This window comes from Pinus tabuliformis, chromosome 7 (assembly GCF_031772625.1).
Source record: "Pinus tabuliformis cultivar Carrire ecotype Pingquan chromosome 7, CPIR1, whole genome shotgun sequence".
NCBI lineage: Eukaryota > Viridiplantae > Streptophyta > Pinopsida > Pinales > Pinaceae > Pinus > Pinus tabuliformis.
In genome coordinates, this window is record NC_142293.1 from 2,033,030,321 (window position 1) to 2,033,052,108 (window position 21,788).

At 37.8% G+C, this 21,788-nt stretch overlaps 1 pseudogene across 1 annotated transcript; it reads left to right on the forward strand.

The window, feature by feature from the left end:
• The first annotated feature begins 1,700 nt into the window (after positions 1 to 1,700).
• On the forward strand, positions 1,701 to 20,900 carry LOC149256657 (prefoldin subunit 2 pseudogene; annotated as a pseudogene). The gene is made up of 2 exons (XR_016267283.1): positions 1,701 to 1,969; positions 20,051 to 20,900. The product of XR_016267283.1 is annotated as a prefoldin subunit 2 pseudogene (transcript).
• Positions 20,901 to 21,788: the final 888 nt, after the last annotated feature.

The window sequence follows — 21,788 nt, forward strand, 5'->3', positions numbered from 1 at the left end:
TGATGTTCTGATGTCTTTTTATTATTGATGCCTCTAATTTCTTCATTTTCCTTAATTTTTGCTTCAATTTCCCTTTCACATGCAACATGTGACCTTTCACCTCTCTTTTCTCATATTTTCCTTTATTTTCATAAATAAAATACCAACAATGCCTTTTTGCCTTTCAAATCCTTTGCCATTGCCTTTACCAATTTCCCCTTAACCATAATACATGACAAGTGATGCCCACTAGGATACTTCACCCAACATTAAGATTGGAATAAGTGTCCCATGGCCTTGGTCTTATTATGCCTTTATTAACTTTATTACATGAAATTTTAACCCGGGGATGTTACAAATAACTTAATGTTGTATGTTGCTTTCCTCCACCTCTTGAGGAATAACGCTTTTATTAACACAATAGAGCTTAGTCATGCTAAAAAAATTGGTGTCTTGGTTCTTAAAAACCCCGAGTTTGTGATCCAACCTCTATATTCCTCCTCCACATGCTCATTTGACACTCTGCTCCTTTACTGTCTCACTGAATTTTTCATATCTGTAATCTCCTCCTTAGTTTAGGGGAGTGAATACAAACATGTGAAAACGTAGCAATATTAACCCTCAAAATACAATTGCCAAAAGACTTGAGTACTTAAGGGAGAATACTACCAATAACAACTCAGGGGAAATAGGAGAATGATGCTCATCACTGGTTAAGTTGAGACCCATTGTCAAAGAGATGAAAACAACCCAATAAAAATAATGCTTCTTCCTTCGATTTCTCCGAGAGGACCAAAATCCCTCAAACATACACTAGACTTCAACACCATAACACAATCAAACTCTAGAACAAATGAACAAACTAGAAGCAATTAGATACTAGTTATCAAGATTATGAACCTGCAAAAGTGCCAAGACTCGACTTAAGTCCAACATTTTTTGAGTATTAGATATCATTTTTTGGGATTCAACTGCATTAAGTAAATCATTCATCTATGACCATTTCCATGAGAGGTAGTCATAACTAACTAATTTCTCATGATTTTTGAATAGTCCACTTAGCACTCATTGCATCAGGTGATGCTCACAGGGGTGAAGAAGTAGAATTGAAACTAGTGAAATGAATCACATAATGTCAATCATCACTTCCGGAGCTCACACTTGATAATTAAGACCACCCACTTCTTCCACAAAATCGATATTCCCAAAATAAAAAACTATCAATATAAAACTTTAATCATATTTTGTCCACTCTAACACATCTACCCATCATTTCCAGTTTTTCATTATCAAAACTATTTACTAAACAAATTACTTTTACCACACAAACCCACATCGTACACCACAAACTCACTTCTCTACTTCCAACATACTTATAGGGAGTTTTATCACTATCATTTAAATAAAAGAGAAACATCATAAAACTCTCATATATCACTAAATTTAAATGATATGATAATAAATCTTATTAATACCTTCTTATATATAATATTTAAAGAAATTATATTTGAGTGTGGTGGCTACGGCAAAATCCCAATCTCCTCTTTAAAATTCCCTAAATTTTGAGATGGTTACACTATACCCTCCAATGCTTTCCCCCAATCTAAATACTTAATGGAACACTGCTTGAAAAAGTGATTTATTCAAATCTTTGGAAGAACAGGGGGAAAAGTTGATTGTCGACCGTAACTGTAGAGCCGTGTTTGCTCACAAGCAGCATCAAATGTGACCACGATTGTCAAACACGGTCACTGCGGTAGAGTTTACATTAACCGAAGTATTTGGGGAGCAGGAGACCACGTAGGGAGCATAAAGACGCCCGAGTGCACACCCTGATATGACAAACGAAACTGGGGCGAGTTTTCTCACAACTTTACGGCATTAGATTCGAACTCGGAACATCTCAACAATTCTGCAATTCCATCATTCAGTTTTTCGAATTCGGCATAACCCCGTGTTTTGGGTTTTTGCGGTTCAACTAGAAACTCAGGTGAGTACACACCCGATTGTCGAAAGCGAATTTTCTTGCTCTGAATTCCAGTGACATTACTAATAATAAATGCAGATTCTTTTTTGCTTCTTTCCATCTTGTACGAATATGCACCGTCGGGTCCTTGTTATTTGCTAGGGTGTTTGAGAAATCCGCTGACGGGTTTAGATGTCTCACTTATATTTGGGTTTCAAGCCATGAATTTTTTGATTTGCAATTTGCATCCATTTATGAATAGTTTTGTGGGAAAAAAGTATGCTGCGTTGGTGGTGTTGAAGTCAAGGGTTTGATTTGCTGTCATGTGTAATTTCCTGCTTAAATGTGTCATTTTGGTCCTTCCAATACCATGAACTATACGTTGTCCTTTGGATGCCATGAACTGATTGGGCTCCGGCTGTTACATGATGATATTGAATATTTTGTATATTCCCTATTTTTTGCATCTCTGGTTTTCAGTGGTTTCCTGTGCCTTTTATGTTTCATGGCACATTGCAAAATTTTTGGCAAATAGTTTCTCTCAGAACAAAATTTTAACATGTCTTTTATCTTTATTGTAATGATACGTACGCTGCCATTAACGTGATAATTCAGTGTGTATGTGTAAGGTTGCGCGTTCGTTTTCATTATAGAGGTATGTAGAGCATATGAGCTACACACCGTGTAGGCATTGTGGGTGTTAGGCGGAAACACACTATGGAAGCGAACACACATTGGTCGGGACCGTTGGGAAAACGGATAGTGAATCAGTGATCCAATTAGTAATGCCGAAGCCAGACCTAGCTGACCACACCTGGGGTAGGCGGTCACACACCATGTAGGCAAGAACACACATTGGTTGGGAACCCGCCCATTGAATGAGAGTCCTAATAGGCCACAGGGCTGAGGCCCGTCAGGTTTACGTGGATCATGTGTCCAAGGCCCATAAGTTGAGCCCGGTAAGTATGAAAGACGGGTCCATACAAAGGCATGTATATACAAAGAGTGATATGCGCTATAGGTGGGCGTATGTCAGGAATCGGTCCTCTATAATATTTGATATATGTAATCAATACATGTGTGAGTTTGTTTTTTCTGTTCTCACCTTTGCATCCGTTGTGCTCATGGGATGAAAGCCATAGTTGAAAATAACAGTTAGTCGTCCGAGTGTTCCCAAGTCAAATTTGCTAGGCCTTGCTGCCAAGCTAAGTGAACTTGTTCCTTAGTCTGACTCTTTGCCAGTAAATCAAACTCATTGGTAGTGATTCAAACCCACAAATATTCACACGTCAGACCTCGACCTGGATTAACTTGGTGATCATTCACTAACCGAAAATACAACTGATAGTTGGATGGCAAAACTCGTCCGAGTCAAATATAAATGTTAAAACGGTCAAGAAAAGCCCTCGTTTTGATGATTTTTGCTGCCGAGTCATGTAATTAAAAACCTACACAATTTATCTCATGTAAAGAGAGGAGCTGACTCTGAAATTGGAAAATTCATAAAAGTTCACAGCACTGATTGGAGAAAACTCCAGTTGCATTGATTTTGATTCCATTAAATTGCATTGTTACGGACTCCACTGAGTTGCATTGTAAAAATGGCACACATTTAGGTTTTGTAATACATTAAACCATGTTTCACAAGTATTATTACAGAATTGTAATGTTGGCATCTACATCATCAAACCCAGCATCCAATATTATTGCAAAAGTCTTGCTGCACATATAAACCTGACCACATTGTTTGATTTTGGGAGAAATTCCAACTACAGTTGATTGAGATACTTTTACTTAAGATGCAATAGAATCAATCTCAATTACCACACAATAATCGCTGATGCACCATGGTCTATCTTAGCCTTGCTTTGAAATTTTGAATTCAATTTCAACATCATATCCTACAATAAGATTGATTCCATATAGAACATGAACCTAATATTACTAAATAATATGCATGATTATGTTTTCTGTTCCCTGAAAACATGTCACTTAAAAGTTAATTGACAAAACCTGGTGTCCCTAGTATAAGGGAAACATGATTTGTACATAATGAACTATTCAAATTCTATCAGATCAGTGAAAGGCAGAGGATTTGCAAAGACATTCTGATGATCACTTTACCAAAAATAGTTAACTAATCTTTGGTCATTATTTAGAACCAGGGCCTTCAACTAGTTATGGCAGACATAAAATAAAATGGATGAGATGTATCAGTGGGCAAAGCAACTTACAACTTTTCCCCAAGCATGAAATGAACTAAAATTGGTCACGAAAAAATATGCAAACCTTGAAGAGAGATTCTTGGTGAATACGCCATGATGTTCATTTTATTCCAAAACTTGACTGTTGAACAAAGATGCAGATTCTGTACTAAACCAGATTTATTTTGATTCTTCCCTAAATGAGAAATTTAAATATGTTTTCTTAAACGAAATGAAGTAGTCTTTTTAACCTAAACCTGGTAAATATAGAAGTACTTATAAGTAAACAACAACATGTGCCATTCACTGTTGAAGTGACTAATAGGTTTAACGTGCAACAGAGAAAGTTCAAATCACAAAATGGAAATGTTATTTAGCTGTAAATATTCACAGAAAATATTGTTTAATCAGGCATACACTGCAGAGTAATATATGCCCAATATTGCTCATTAAAGTTTAAACAGAAACCACAAGATGTTGAGCACCACATTGACACAGTAGAATAGTGAACCAGTCAGCACTGGAAGTATTGCTGATCCCAAAGTAAAGAAGAGTTTCATGCTAGCTAACCCTCTTTCGAGTGGATAACTCATATGTAGCTGTGTTGTAATTGTAATTAGGGATCTACTTTGCCCCCTAACAGATAGTGTAATATCTCGTTTTTTAACCTGTGAAATGTATTGGATCAGATTATGTATAAATCTTAAATGTGTGGCTATAACAATAGGAGTCAAGCCATGCAATCTTAAATAAATGACCCCATTTGTAAATGATGTAAATATGCTAGTGTGGATTCACAGTGCAGAGCTCAAGGTCAAGGCCCAACTAGCGAAAATCGAGGCATGTAGATGATGGAAATATACTTCTATGAATCATGTGGCAGGCTTATCACCATGAACTCAAGCTATGTAAATATTAATTCTGGAATATAGTATATAATGGTCCAAGATGGTTGTGGAGACTCGAGAGCATGAAAAGGGCCATGATTCCACTAGAAGGGAAGAGGAATGGGGGCCTATGACAAAGTAATCCTCTATTGCCATGTGTAAGCCTATGATCTATCATCTCTTATCTGTCATGTGCTTTAAATGAACTCATCCACCTCCATTGACTTAGAAATCCGATCATTGAATGCGTGTAGAGGTTGGTGGGGAAGTCTGCTCATGTAGTTACTGGAGCATGGGCTGAGTAAACTAATTTTGGGGAAGCATAAGAGTACATCATTCTTTTGTTAGAAGGAATATTATCCATCATTTTCTCAACTCTTCCATTGTCATTCATTTCATCACTCTCATGTTCATCCTTGACACTTTTGATGTTATTCTCCATTGCTAACCACAAACCAATGTGGAAATTGATCAAATCAGTATTGTCAAAGCAGAATTTTAGACCTTGGATGAGATATAGGTGGCTGCTGGTGAGCAAAAAGGCTGGGCATGTTAGGAATCTTTTACCAATTGGTTAATGTTGCTAATGGGTCTATTGAGAGCCAAGTTTTATCCTTCCAAGCTATTCCTAGAAGGCATTCAGTAGCAGTGTTCCACCAAGTTTCCCGGATTCTGGGATGGGGGAATGAGGAAATCCACTTGGGGGATGTGTAGAAGCACACTCCATATTCTATTTTCTAGGAATGCCATAAGGGATGTTGGGGACTTTGACATAAGGGGCCCTACCCAAAATACTAAGAAATATGAATTAAAATATAAGAACACTAAAACATAATTCATTGGAATCTTATATACAACAATGTGCTAATAACATTCATCATTACATATAACCAAATTATCAGAGTTAGAACTGGTTGAGGTTCGACCAATATGGAACTAGAATTGTTTGGTTAATTGGTTTACTAAAAAAAAAAATACATAAAATTTGCAAAATTATTAATACACATACATCCACCCAAAAATTATGCAAAGTTTTCTCATGTATATAGCATGTAAGTGCTAAGCATGGATATGGCAAAATGGTATGGAGTGCGGATTGCAATATAATATCTGAAATGAAATACATAGACATTGAGGCTCTAAATAGTCTCTACAGTCCAAAAAAACATCACACTACAACAAATTAGGATCATCAAAACCATTGCTTATGTTAGGATTCTTCTCATTAATATCATCAACCTTTGTCTCGTCTAGCCTTTGCCTCTACCTTGCTCCTTTAGGGACATCAATCAACTGTTGAATTTCCACGACCTTGGGTTTAGTTCAGAGCCTTAAAATCATTGACGCTACCAAATCAAGAATCTCAACCATAAACTACTTTGCACAACAGAAATATAAAGTAGTAAATCACATATGCACAATATACACAGCTTTAAACAAAAGTGTGTAATCCCAATCTTCCTTATATTAAACCAAATTCTAAATAATACAACAGTCTATGGTATACAAGATACAATGACAAACTTCATTGTGCAACTTCTATGTCATATCTTGTCCTGCTGGTCCTTCGCTTTCGTATTGCTCACTAGTAGTGCCTTAGTCCATCAAGGCCACTACACATCGAAACTCCAAGAGGGCTGCCTCCTATCACCGCTGCAAGTCATGTCTTGTTTCACTCTCTGCTTCTTTGTCTCTCCTCTGTTTCCTTCTGTTTTCGGTCGAAAACTGCTCTTGGAGTGCTTTTATGCAATATCCTCTAGGGATACTCCACCAATATTGGCGAACTACACTTATCTTCAGCTAAATTTAGCATATCCGCCTAAGTTTATCCGCTCCGCCAGGCTGACCGTCGGAGGTTGCCGTTTCATTAACTTCCTGGCGCACATATGGGCGGTATACCTCGGTGGTTAGGGATAAGACCTTATGGCGCGTTTATTTGGCGATCGTGGTTAATCCTTCAACTGCGGTATTGATAAGCGAAGAGCGGTTTCTTGCGCGGGCGAAAGGCTATAAGCTATATTTTACCAAAAGCACATGATAAGCCTTAATAGTTGACACGTAGCACGCCAAAACAACTTTTCTGCGTGCTCTCAGAGTGTTAACCGTCGTGCATGAATCTGCGCGAGATTGCGCAACAACTGTTAGATTGAGCGGAATACATTAATGGTTGAGATCGTTCGAGCTAGTTGTGAGCGGACGACGTGATATCTGTTGGATCTGGAAGGGTCAGATCAACGGCGCGGATTGAAGCGCTTTATAAAACAAATCTCCATCCGATACAAAACAAATATACACTACATCCATGGTTTGTTAAGAAACAACATTTGGCAGAGGTGGTAGAGCGCTGTCTTGTCTTGCCGGAGGTCACGAGTTCGATTCCGTCGGACCCCAACAAGTTTTACATAACCATTCCAATGCCACTTGGTGGCCTTTGAGCTTGCCACGTGTCGGCACCTGATTGGTCCTTAAGGTCTTGGATCAATATTTGATCACATGCGTAATGGATTCCTTGGCCTCTTCTCCATGAGCATAACATCTCTTTGGGTAGGATTTGAAGTTTTGCACAAGTGTTGAGTGGAGGGAAAGGATTGACTTGACCGTGTGAGTGAAGTTTAGGATGTTGTCCGCACCAGAGGTGAACATCATTCATATCCGGTCTTATATATATCTATATCTATATATAATTTATGAATGCTACCTTAATGTCTAGTGTTACTTCTCATGTTGTATGAGATCTTGACCCATTGAAGCTCCTGCGCAAGCAAGATGTGTATTAATGGTATTTGCTTGATTGCCATTTGTTGTTGCTCTTGATGCCTTTTTCATCATTATGAGTGAGAGTTGAATGAGCACCTTGCATTCTTTAGTTACATATGATGTCACGTAGTGGTGCTATGTGTTTTAGAGACTTGGTTGATGGAGCATTTGGTCTATTGATGGTTGACTTGGTAGTTGGTTGCATTCCCTCACATCTTGGTTCATATCTTGAGTGGTGCACTTTGTGCACATATTTCTAGAGTGCCCTCTACATTTGGCCCATCATATTGAGGAGGTTTGTTACTTTTGTGCATGGTTTCACAGTTCACCTTGTGGCGCTTGGTTGGCTATTTTGTACTTTTTATGGACGAGGGCTCCACCTTCTATACTTTATAGCACCCACCTTTCTTTGAGGGTTTTTGAAGTTGGTTTGGTCGAATGCACATGTATTTAGGTTTCTTGGCACATTCTTTGAGGGGGCACGAAAGTAGTTATACTACCATTTTTAATGTTTGCATGCCTAATGAGTTGGTTGACTCTCTCACCTAGTGGAGTGATTTGTTAATCAATTGCAACATGGCACGCTTATGGAGGCATAACTAACATTCGCACATTTATCAAGGGAGCCCACCTTTGGAGATGTATCTTAATATTTTTTGTGGTCCCAAAAGCCTCCTTTGCACACATTCCAATGGTGCTTGAGTTCTTTGGGGGGGATGAGTTGGCTATAAAGGCACATTAGTCAAGGCTAATGCACATTCCTTGAGAGTGCCGTAGCTCCCCTTTCTATTTTTAGCATTATTTTTGGCATCCCAAGGAAGAATAATTACCTTCCTTATTCAATGCTCTCTTGACATAGCCTTAATACGTTTTTTGTTGGTCACGGTTTGGAAGGTAAGCCTCTTGAAGAGTGCTCTAGGGAGAATGAAGATAAGTGGCACAACAAACTACCATACTTGGTTAAAGAAGCATTACACAATAGGGTGCCTTTCATTAGAGGTTGGTTGAGAAATCTATAGGGCAGAAGTTAGGATGATTTCTCTTTCTATGATAAATGCTTGTGATATCTTTTTACTTTTTCTTATTTATTAGCTTCTCTTATTATTATGTTCGTTCTTATCATCAAACAACTACCAAAACAAGAACAATAGTACACAAGAACACATGATATAGGCTGCAAGCCAGGGCCAAAATCTCTCCACTTGAGAGGAAAACCCGTAAATCTCTTCTCTTCTTATAGATTCTTCAATTGACGAATTTCAAGACCTTTAGTCCAAGATCAATACCCTTCCAAGACCAAGTTTGACCTCTCCGGATGATGTGCTTCCTTTGTCCAAGTCAAACCTTGTCAAATCTCTTCCAGCAACACAACTTCGACTCCCAACTTCAGAATTTCGGCCTTTACTGCAGGTCTAAAATTTTCACCCGCCTGCAACTGCTATTGCCTCCACACGTTAGCGAAATTTAGGCTTCCAAGGCCTCCCAACAACTTTGCTTGCCTTGCTTCCTTATCTAGGGCTAGTAGGTGACCTATTAGGCCCTTCTTCCAACAACTTTGATCCTCTTCCAACAGATAGAGAATTTTGACCTTTAAGCAACAAACCCTAGTCTTCTTCACACATGTGAGAGAGAATTAGCCCAAAAACTTTTTTCTTCGTCATTCTTCTTCTTTGCTAGCCTTCTTGTGATTCTCCTTTTCTTATATGAGTGAGAAGTGAATGTATCCCAAGGAGGCTGAGTTGTCTCCTTTATATAGGCTTCTTAAGGTGGACATGGCTCATCAAAATAGGTCGACTTCTTAGTTGGTAGGCTGACTTGGTCTTGAAGGGTATTTTGACACTTTTACATACAAAAATAATTCTTTTTACAAATTTACAATGTGCCCGAAGGGGTCTTCAACTTATGACAATGACCCTTTTGACTTCTTGACCTAGGACAAACCCTAGAAGCACTCAATGGGTGCTTGACCTCTAAAATAAAAGACTTTGAGCATGAAACCCATGCTAAAGAATAACGATAATAAATCTTCTTTCATTTTACAAATTATAAGAATCAAAAGTACATTTCATATTTATGAAGACCGAACCTAGTTACACATATTTCAACACTCCCTCTTAACTAGCGAGGTATTCATAAATGGTACATGGACCTTCTCAATCTGAAGAGATCTCATAAGAATAGTCGGATTGGTAACCCATCTATTTAGCATCATAACAACCAACATTGTCACATAACAAGGCCGTGACTAACAACTCTATCTCTTCATAAGATAAGAGCACAATGTTGGTGAGACCAATGATTTATAAGCACCATCATCATTATCTCTCAAGGCATATACTCCACCCGTGTGTTCAAAGAGTATGTCCTTCTAGAACTATTCTTATCTTGGATAGCTAGTCCTCAAAGGATATCGGTCTTCGACTACTCTTATCTTTGATGCCCTACCTCCTCCTCAAAGAGTATTGAATGGCAAATGCTTACCCAATCCTCCATTCTCTCTTCCCAAATGAAAACAATAATGATGTGCCTATCTCTCCCTCTCAACTAGGGGGGATATATCAACCAGACCAAGATTGTCTCTCAAATACACAAGCTTCTTATTAGGAAGAGATTTTGTCAATATATCAGCTACATGTTCACCAATGAAGATATATCGTAGCTGCAATACACCATCTTGTACTAGCTACTGAATATAGTGATACTTGTTGTTTATATGCTTTGTCTTTCCATGAAACACTAGGTCTTTAGTGTTGTTAAAATCGCGATATTATCTTTTTATCACGATAATTTCCCGCTGCCTATATTATCGCAAGTAATATCCGAAATTATCGCCAATTTTTTTTAATCGCGTTTTTTTCCGTTTTTATCGCGGGCAATCGGGGCAACGAGGTTTTATAAGGGATGTTAAATGTTCGAAATGCAATTTTTTTTAAAGAAACAAATAATTTTTGAATGGGGAAACATAATGATCAAGTCTAGGCCCTAGTATTGATATGCTATTCATGGTAATGTTAAATTCTTAAAGTAAAAGTGACATTCTCCTTAATTTTCATTTTCATCCTTTTACTTAAATTTTTAACATTACCATGAAATGACTCAGGATGTTTGAGAGTGGTTCCGGCCTCATTGGATTTCATGTGGAGAAAGTAGAATTTTAGATTTTATTCAAAATCCAGCAGACTTATCAGTTTTTCAAGATTTTAGGATTGGGAGATTGTAATATTTCCAGGTGACACCACCTGCCCGGGCTACCCCTGCTACCAGTAGAGGACGTGGTCTACCTCCTATAGCTCCTACTTCTAGTTCTTCAGCTTCTAGAGCATAGCAGACTCCACTGCCAATTCCACTAGTACCAGCATCTACATCTAGAGGGAAAGGGAAAGTTGTGGCATTTTCTCGCAAGAAGGGCAGAGGAAATCAATAGGATTAGACTTTAGTTATTTTCTTCATTTTATTGTATATGACATTATGACATGATGAGATACATTATTATATTTTTTGTTGATATTTTGAGGCTGAGTTGGGACTCAGGAGTCAGGACTTACTATTCAGGGCATGATTCAATGTTATGTGTGATTTTAGCACTAGAAATGATATCAAACATCTTATATATTAGTTCTTTTATCATATTTATGTGTCAATGTATTTATTTTATGTTGTAGATGGTTTAGATATTAAAAAAATTGAAAAAAATGAAAAAAAAAATGAATATTTTTGTACCAAACGATTTTTTCCAAATTATTTCCGATTCTTTCCCGATAATTACGATTTTTTCCTCGCGCTGATATTATCCCGATAACGATTAATGCAACATTGCTTCAGACAATCTTATACAACCGGTGTTATCACAATGTATTGTTGTAGGGTCCATTGGTCTTTCAAACAAGTCGGAGAACAACTTCCTTAACCATACAACTTCCCTTCTTACTTCACAGGCTGCAATGCATTCAGCCTCAGTGCAACTCAAAGCAACCGATTCTTGCTTTCGGCTCATCCATGAGACCATAGAGGATCCCAAACTGAAACATCCTCTTGTAGTGCTTCTTCCATCTTGCTCATTACATCCCCTGTCAGAATCTGTATATCCAATCAAGTGGACATCATTCCTCCTATCATATTTCAAGCAGTAGTGGATTTTTCCTTGCAGATATCTTAGAATGTGCTTGGCTGCTATTCAATGATCATGCTTTGGCTCCACTTGGAACTGACTGAGAACATTCAAGGCAAAACATATGTTTGGTCGAATATTCACCAAGTACATCAGTGAGCTAATCAATTGTCTATACTTGGTCGGATCCACCGGGCTCTATTCATAACTCCTTAGCCTTTTCAAGTTTGTGATCATGGGGGTTGTCATAGGTTTCCATCATGTCAAACCTCTTCAACATCTCGATCACATACTTTCCTTGACCTAGGTAAATCTCATCGGGTCCCTTCCAGACTTCCAGTCCCATATAGTAGTGCATCATCCCAAGGTTCTTCATATCAAATTCTGCTGCTAATTGTTTCTTGCATTCATGGATTCAACCTTCTACACCTGTCAAGAGAAGATCATCCACATATATAAGAATGATTACGGTGTCATTCTTCACAACCTTAATATAGAGATTCGGATCAACAAAACTTTTTGTGAAGCCCAATCTTTGTAGGTGTGCATCCATCCTTGCATACCATGCCTTTGGTGCTTGGTTAAAGCCATATAGTGCCTTCTTCAACCTGCAAACATAAGCCCCTCTATGTTTGGCTTCAAATCCCATGGATTTCTCTATATAGACTTCTTCATCAATTGTGCCATTCAAGAATGCAGTCTTGACATCCATTTGATGAATGTTCCATCCCATTGATGCTTCCAAAGAGACCAGTGAGCGTATAGTTGTATACCTTGCTGTTGGAGCAAATGTCTCTTCATAATTGATGCCTTCTTGTTGAGAGAAGCCCCTAGCCACAAATCTTGCCTTATACTTATCAATACTTCCATTTGCCGCATGTTTAATCTTGTAAAGCCATTTGGAAGTCACCACAAATTTGTCTTCAGGCCTAGGTACGATCTCCCAAACCCCATTCTTCATTATCGATTGATATTCTTCATTCATGGCATCCTTCCATTCTTGGTGATTGACAACTTCTTCAAAGGTGGATGGCTCTGCTTCTATTAGTTTTGTCATATATGTTGCATATCCAGAATATCTTTTGGGCTTCTTGCTTTCTCTGAATGTGCCTTTAGCTGCTCCATGTCCCTCTGCATCTAATAGAGTAGATTTCAATCAGTTAGGTCTCTTTCTAGTTTTGCGGATGACCATAGGTTGTATGGGTTCACTGGACCTTCATCTTCATGATTTGATTCTTCTTCCTCCCTAGTACCTTCCTCTTCAAATACAAGAAGTTCTTCATCGTCAGAGTCCATAGGGGGATCTTTTGATTTCTTGAATGCAATACTTTCATCAAATATCACATCTCGACTAATTTCTATTCGGTGTCCTTTTATGTAGATCCTATAGGCCTTAGAAGAGTTATTATAGCCAACAAATGTTCCCTTCATGCCTGAAGGATCCAACTTCTTTCTCTTGTCTTTCAGTATATGAATATAGATAGGCTACCCAAAAATTTAGAGATGATCTACGCTTGGTTTCTTCCTAGTGAAAGCTTCTTCAGAAGTCATTTTATTTAGTGACCTGTGTGGACTTCGATTTTATATGTATACAACTTCTTCGAGAGTCTTGGTAGCTTCACCCCACAAAAATTACGGCAAATCTTGATCATGTAACATGGCTTTTACACTTTCTACAATGGATCAATTCTTTCGTTCCGCAACTCCATTTTGTTCGGGATTATATGGGACTATCAACTCCCTCTTAATCCCAGATTCCTTACAGAAGGCTATCATTTCCTTTGATGTGTATTCTCCTCCATTATCAGACCTTAAAATCTTGATTCTCCTTTTTGTAAGGTTTTCAACTTCAGCTTTGAATTCTTGAAATTTGATGAATACTTCATCCTTGGATTTCATTAAATAAACCCAAGTTTTCCGTGAATGGTCATCAATGAATGTTACATAGTATAGATGACCTCCAAGAGACTTTGGAGTCATAGGACCACAAACATTAGAATGAATGGGATCCATAATTTCTTTTGACCTTGAATCGCTGCTTCCAAATGGCCTCTTCGTGTCTTTACCCAATGAACATCCCTTGCATACTCCTTCATGATCTTCTTTTAGTTTGGGGATGCCATTCACTATTAAATTTAGGGTTGGTAAGATTTTGTTGTGAACTACGTCACCTGACACGGGGATTCGGGACACGTAGGATTCGAGATTTGTGGTGTCGGATTCAGACACGCTGACCCCCCGGAAGAGGACACGTTATATATTATTTTATTAAAAATATATATATATATATATATATATATTTAAAAAATATACATATATATTAAAAATTAGATATTATCATATTTCTTGCAGAAATTTTAATTAATGATACAAATTTATTGATTTCAAACATAGATCTACATCTATAGCTATTAGCATGCATAGTACATACAAAATTCAAATAAATGTTAGTGGTATTGGTCACATAAATGATAAATCTATTAAAAATTTAAATCATGATTCATAATTCATAACTGAAAGACAACTTACAACTACAAGATAGTAAGATAAACACACTGAAAACTGTAGTCTTCTCATTAAGTCATCAAATCAAAATGTGTTACATAGGTAGTGTTGGTGCAATGCCAATGGCAAATAGAAATAGAAAATATAAAGCAACTACAGGTATACAAGCCTCAAGGCATCAATCAGCATCAGAATCAGCATCACTGTCCCCATCATCATGGTCCCCACTGCTCTCCTCTACATCCTCCTACTCCGCTGTATCCATAGTCGCCTCTGCATCTGCTGGTATGGAGGTTGACCCCTCTAAGTCATCAAATCTAACAGGCTCTAGCACTGGATCATTGAGTTCCATGTTGGCCAATGCCAACTCAACAGTGGTGTCCAGACCCATATCATTAGGAACAGTGTTACTTGGGAGCGGGAGCGAAAGCGGGGAGCGGGAGCGAAAATGGGAGCGGGAGCGACATATTCAGAAGCTCTTGGTTTGGTGCTCTTGATTAAATACGAGTTCCATACCCTAATACATGACAAAATTCAATGGAAACGTTGCAATCCCCCAATCCTAAAATCTTGAAAAATTGATAAGTCTGCTGGATTTTGAATGAAATCTAAAATTCTACTTTCTCCATATGAAATCCAATGAGGCTGGAACCACTCTCAAACATCCTGAGTCATTTCATGGTAATGTTAAAAATTTAAGTAAAAGGATGAAAATGAAGATTAAGGAGAATGTCACTTTTATTTTAAGAATTTAACATTACTATGAATAGCATATCAATACTAGGGCCTAGACTTGATCATGAAGCTGCCAAAATACTTTACTCCTTGCTCCAACAGCACAAATCACTTGCCAAATGACAATTTTATTGAGCAAACACGCCATTTTCATTCCCGCGCTGAGCTTAGCGAGTCTTGGAAACCGGACACGTGTCCTAAAATCGCGACACGCTTTTGAAAATTGCAACACGCCCTCGGACACGACGTGTCCTGTGATTTGGACACAAATCCGGACCGAATCGTGTCGGATTCACCGGATTCGGGATTCGCAGGGGGTTTAGGACGAATCCGGTGACTTAGGTTGTGAAGATGACCAAATATTCTATGCCGAAGTTCACAAGGGCTAACTTCAATGTGAACCAAAGCTTGAGCGAGGGGAGTTAACAATCTGTAAAGTTTTCCTTCACGGATCCCATCAACCTTGCATCTTCTATGCTTGAGTTTTTACCCCATACTACAACCTTTCCATCTATGAAAGCAATTTTGTCTCCCTTATCTTCCAGACATGAAATGGAAACAAGATTCTTATGCAAATCTGGAACAAACAAGATATTGTTAAGATGAATATTTCCTCCATTCTCCAACATTGGCGAGGTAGATCCAATTCCTCTTACAAGGTTGCTCTTGTTGTCACCAAGCTCAACGCAATAAGAGGACTTTCCTCTTGACAATGTTTTTAGTAGCTTGTGTTGCCTAGTCATATGTCTTGATGCTCCACTGTCGATTACTCAGATATTCTCATCTTCAAAGGTGCCAATGAGTGCTGAGAATAGTCCTTCGTCCTTTGTAGATGTCTTGGTCACTTCTTAAGCGAAAATAAGAGATCCCATACTTCTTTGATGCCCTTCTTGAGATGACTTGCTACCTTCATACACTTCTTTAGGAACTTCTTCAATGTAGTAGAGATTTTCATTATGTCCTTAGCCAACCTTAGCTCTGATTTTCATTATGTCCTTGGCCAACCTTAGCTCTGATACCATGTTGAGAAATTTATAGGGAAAAAGTTAGGATGATTTGTCTTTTATGATCACTGCTTGTGATACCTTTTTACTTTTTCTTATTTATTAGCTTCTTCTCTTATTATTATGTTCGTTCTTGTCATCAAATAGCTACCAAAACAAGAAGAACAATAGTACACAAGAACACAAGGTATAGGCTGCAAGCCAGGGCCAAAACCCCTCCACTTGAGAGGAAAACCCATTTTTTTTCTCTTCTTATAGATTCTTCAATTGACGAATTCCAAGACCTCTAGACCAAGACCAATACCCTTCCATGACTAAGTCCAACCTCTTCGGATGATGTGCTTCCTTTGTCCAAGTCAAACCCAGTGAAATCTCTTCCAGCAGCACAACTTCGACCCCCAACTTCAGAATTTCAGCCTCTACTGCAGGTCTGAAATTTTCGCCACCTTGCAACTGCTACTGCATCCACACATGTGAACGAAATTTAGCCTTCCAAGGCCTCCCAAGAACTTCGCTTGCTTTGTTGCCTTGTCTAGGGCTAGTAGGTGACCTATTAGGCTCTTCTTCCAACAACTTTGATCCTCTTCCAGCAGATAGAGAATTTCAACCTTGAAGCAGCAAACCCTAGCCTTCCTTCTTCGCACGTGTGAGAGAGAATTAGCCCAGAAACTTCTTTTCTTCGTCCTCCTTCTTCTTTGCTAGCCTTCTTGTGCTTCTCCTTTTCTTGTATGAATGAGAAGTGAATGTGTCCCAAGGAGGTCGAGTTCCCTCCTTTATATAGGCTTCTTAAGGTGGATGTGGCTCCTCAAAATAGGTCGACTTCTTAGCTGCCAGGCCAACTTGGTCTTGAAGGGTATTTTGACACTTTTAAATACAAAAATAATTCTTTTTACAAGTTACAATGTGCTTGAAGGGATCTTCAACTTATGACAATGACTCTTTTGAATTCTTGACCTAGGACAAACCCTAAAAGCACTCAATGGGTGCTTGACCTCTAAAATAAAAGACCTTGAACATGAAATGATGAAACCCATGCTAAAAGAATAACAATAATAATTTTTCTTTCATTTTATAAAATACAAGAATCAAAAGTACATTTCATATTTATGAAGACCGAACCTAGTTACACATTTTTCAACAAGTTTGACATTTGGCATCAAGACTCATTCCAAGCTTCTTCCATACATATTTTATTATATTTGGAGGAGCACCCTCCCAGAAGAGATTTATTGTGCACGTAATTTAATAATTGTCTGAGAGAAGTGGATTTAGAATGCATGAAATGATATTTTATTGTTAGGAGGTTAAGCAGGTCAAACTAGATTCTACGAAGGTTTAGCTTTCTGCTGCAAAGGGCTTCAATTCTAGGCAAAATATGTTGTCTAGTGAAGGTTCTTGGCTGAGGTGTTGCTAAGTCTTTTTCCTTGCTGATTTTTATAATTAAACTAGTTAATTTTCTGCCATCATTTCAGTGAAAGTTAGGGCAGATTTCTTGTTTGTAGACAATTCACCCCGTTCTTGTCATGTATATGAGTATTAAGGAGTGCCTTTGTGAAGGCCCAGTAATTTACTGCAATCTGAAATAGCATTCATAGGGAGATTTTAGCATGTTGTAGCTTGTAACAGCATCTTTACTATTTAATATAAAACCAGCGTCTTTTTCTTCTGAAAAAAAGAACTTGTAACAGCATCACGAAATATCATTCGTTGGAAGATTTTAGCATGTTGTAACTTGTAACAGCATTATCTAACCCCTTCCATACATATTTTTTGAACCCTCCTGTGTTATATGCACTAGTTGTGCTCTACTGCCCTATCCATTTTCTAAAGTTTATCATACAGTTCAATTAGGGACAGCCCACTTGTGCGGAAGGAGAGCTGGCCTAAAGTGAGAGAGTACATAGTTGTGGTGACAATGGGCAACTCATCTTAGTTCCCTTAAGGTTACACTTGTGTTTTAGGGCTTTACCACTTAAATGCAGGTTTGGGAGGTAATGGCCAGCATCCACCACCTATCAAGAGCTGAAATGCTGAGTACATGGTACAATCATATGGTCTAATCTAATGCCCTCGTATGGGTAGCACACTAGCCACCTCTTTCGAGTTACTGAACCCTGGGGGGCTTGAAGCAATGCCCTACTTTTGCCAACTTAGCTCACCTCTTGACATTGGCCTTGTATCATATGTATAATTTCATCAAACTCTGTGTGAACACCATAGTGATCTTTAAGCCTTGAAATATTTTTTGAAAGGCCTGTTTTTATTTTAAACATTTAGAGTTGGATTAAGTGGTATATTTGTAGGTTTGCTCAAAGTGGGAAAAGGGGTTTATACTATCATAGTTCAATTTTGCATTGATCGTATCTGAATTGGATTTTTCTTTGTTCCACATAGCATCATTATAAATAGAAGTAAAGGCAAGAGCTCAAACACAAATCAAATGAACATTTTCCATGTTCTGTAGCATCCATTTCTTTATAATCTTGCTTCTGATTTCTTTTGATCACCTGCTGCATAAAATAAGTGATGAACCGGAGTAATTGAATAGAGCAGGTAAGGGAGCTCTATTATAGGCCCCTCTAATCGAAATGAGAGATTTAATTCTGAGGTGCAAAGGTTAATTCTGATACTTGTGTATAAATACCAGGACCTCCGGGAGGAATGGCTAGATTTAGGAGGCATTCAATATCTTCATCAGTCTGTGATTGAGTGAGACTAACAGGAAGTTCTAAGATAAGCTTCAAGTTTCAAGTTAAGCTCTGATAAAATGAACTCAGCCTGACAATACCAGAGGTCGAAGGAAGGGAACAGTTCACTGTTAGCAATAAATATACTAAGTATAGAGAGATCCCAGACTCAACAGAAATAATCATGAAATAGGTGAAGTTGAACTGAAATGCTAGAACAACCGTTAAGGTTAGCGAGATATTTGCAGGGAAGATATAATCCAGGTGCAAAATTAAACTCTCCAATCAGGAGAGATCTGACAAACTAAATTTTGGGTTGATTTAATTGTACAATGACCTTTTGTCTTTGAAAAACAAATGACAATGGATACTAACTAGCAACTACAAACTTGGAATATGGCTATGAAAAGAAAAGATGCCTAAGTGGATTTTTTTCCTCTGAATTTTCTCGGCAAGTTGCTTGTGCAGCAAGTGTGTCCTTCCCCAATCTGGGAATATTACAATGCAAAGTAGCTGGCTTACAACACCTGAGGAAGATCCATTGACTGATAGCCATTCACGGTGGGGTTTTTGTATTCTATAAAAGTTGCCTAGGACTTGCACCTGGCACCAAATACTATAAGTGGCTTGCTTGCATTGGTGATTCCACGAGAGGCAAAATGCTTCTCTTGGGATTTGAACCTTGTTGGGGCTGTGAAAAACCTCCACTTTGTTTTCTTACCAAGCTGCTATTGAGAAGAAAATTTAATAACCAGGGAATTTTTCAAGGATTTAAATATTTTCCTATATGTAGTATTGCAGGCGACTATTCTGGTTCGAAAATTCATACGTATGGAATGTAGGCGAATGTTCAATAAAAAACCATGTAATTTACTATTAAAACTGGTAAATGTATGGTGAATATCATCCATTTAATCATATATATGTAAAAAATAGTCGAATTTTTAACCAAATTGGCGAATATTTTTTTTTTCAGAAAATGTCCTAAAAATAGTTAGTTTGCAAAATTTTCCCTATTAATAACAATGAATGGATTTTCAAACTATGAGATTGAGGCAAGAACATGCCACGCTTTCTAATTGTTCTCTTGAAATATATATGTTTCCATGCATGTGGTGGTTGCAAGTAGCCTGATAATGTTCTATTTCCAATTATTTTTCTTCTCCTCTTTTATGTTCCTTTGCTAATGTCTTTAACACTTGTTTCTAATGTCTGCAGGGAATACTGTAACAGAAATGGCAGATAAATCTACAGACAGTGGGGGAGAGCCTATTAATGAGCAGGTTGTTGCTAACCGCTGGAGTGTCTTGAGAACTGAACTCAACCAGCTTTACTCTAAGATTACAGAGTTGGAGATGGAATTGAGCGAGCACTCACTGGTTATTGGAGCAATTCAACCTCTGGACCCCACAAGAAAGTGCTACAGAATGATTGGTGGGGTTTTGGTGGAGAGGACAATTGCAGAGGTTCTACCTGCTGTACAGAGGAACAAAGAAGGCTTGCAGGAGGTGATTGCTAGGCTTACAGAGGCATTACAGAAGAAGAAAAAGGAGATAGCAGATTATGAGGCTAAATATAAGATCAAGATTAGGAGAGGAGATGATGAGATCCAAAAGGAGGGAGAACGAAAAGAAAGTTTAGCTCAAGGGGTTCTTGTGGGTCCAGCGTGAATCGCAAAAAATGATGAATAGTGTTCTAGAGTATTTGCAATTTGTCAGTGGTTAGGTTCTCTTCTGCTAGTTGCTTTTTTTAAAAAACTATTCACTAGTTAAAATTTGGACCAGATCGATGATCTAGATATCTAAAGCAAGGCACACTTTTTAAATTGACGAGTATCGATGTGTTACTATGAGTAACCTTTGTTGGATCTCCCTAAAATATTGTTTCATTTGCCTTGCATCATGTAAATGACCTGGACATGTAATTGGTCATTTCATTGCTTGTGTTAAATTTTTCTGTGATTGTGTCCGAGGAAGCCAATGAAAGAAACTGGTGATATTTATGGCAGTTTTACATTACATGAATAGTATATTGCAGCAGCAATCATATTTCTCAGCATTCAAACATATATTGTTTTTTTATCCAGTTGTTTCTTCTCTACGCTACGGTGGTTTTACAAATTAGATTAGAAAAACTAGAAGTGGATTTCCTCAGTATTTTGGACTTTGAAAGTTATTAGTTAAATTGAAAATTGATATGCTATATTAGCCCCAAAGAGAGTTAAGGGCAGGCAGCTAAGCTATTGCTAGTTGGTTTTTTTAAAAACTATTCACTAGTTAAAATTTGGACAAGATCGATGATCTATATCTCTAAAGCAAGGCCACACTTCCTAAGTTGACAAGTATCGACATGTTATTATGAGTAGCTTTTGTTGGATCTCCCTACACTATTATTTCATTTACCTTTCATCATGTTAATGACCTGGACATGGAATTGGTCATTTGATTGCTTGTGTTAAATATTTCTGTGATTGTGTACAAGGAAGCCAATGAAAGAAACTGGTGATATCTATGGTAGTTTTACATTACATGAATAGTATATTGCAGCAGCAATCAAACATATATTGTTTTTTTATCGAGTTGTTTCTTCTCTACGCTACGGTGGTTTTACAAATTAGACTAGACAAACTGGAAGTGAATTTCCTCCACGTATTTTAGACTCTGAAAGTTATTAGTTTAATTGAAAATTGATATGCTAAATTAGCCCCAAAGAGAGTTAAGGGCAGGCAGCTAAGCTATTGCGACCTGTTAAAAAATTTGGGACAGTGGCATTATTATTATTATTTATACTTTCCTTTTTTCATGTCGGCTTATGGAATTGACAGCAGAAAAAAAATTGCAGTGAGACTCAAGGGTCAGTTAAGGATGATTGTGTATAACACTTAAAACACCCTGCATCACTTTCCTTTTTTTCTATGTTCACTCCACTTTTGATACTATTCGGTCCATTTCTTTAT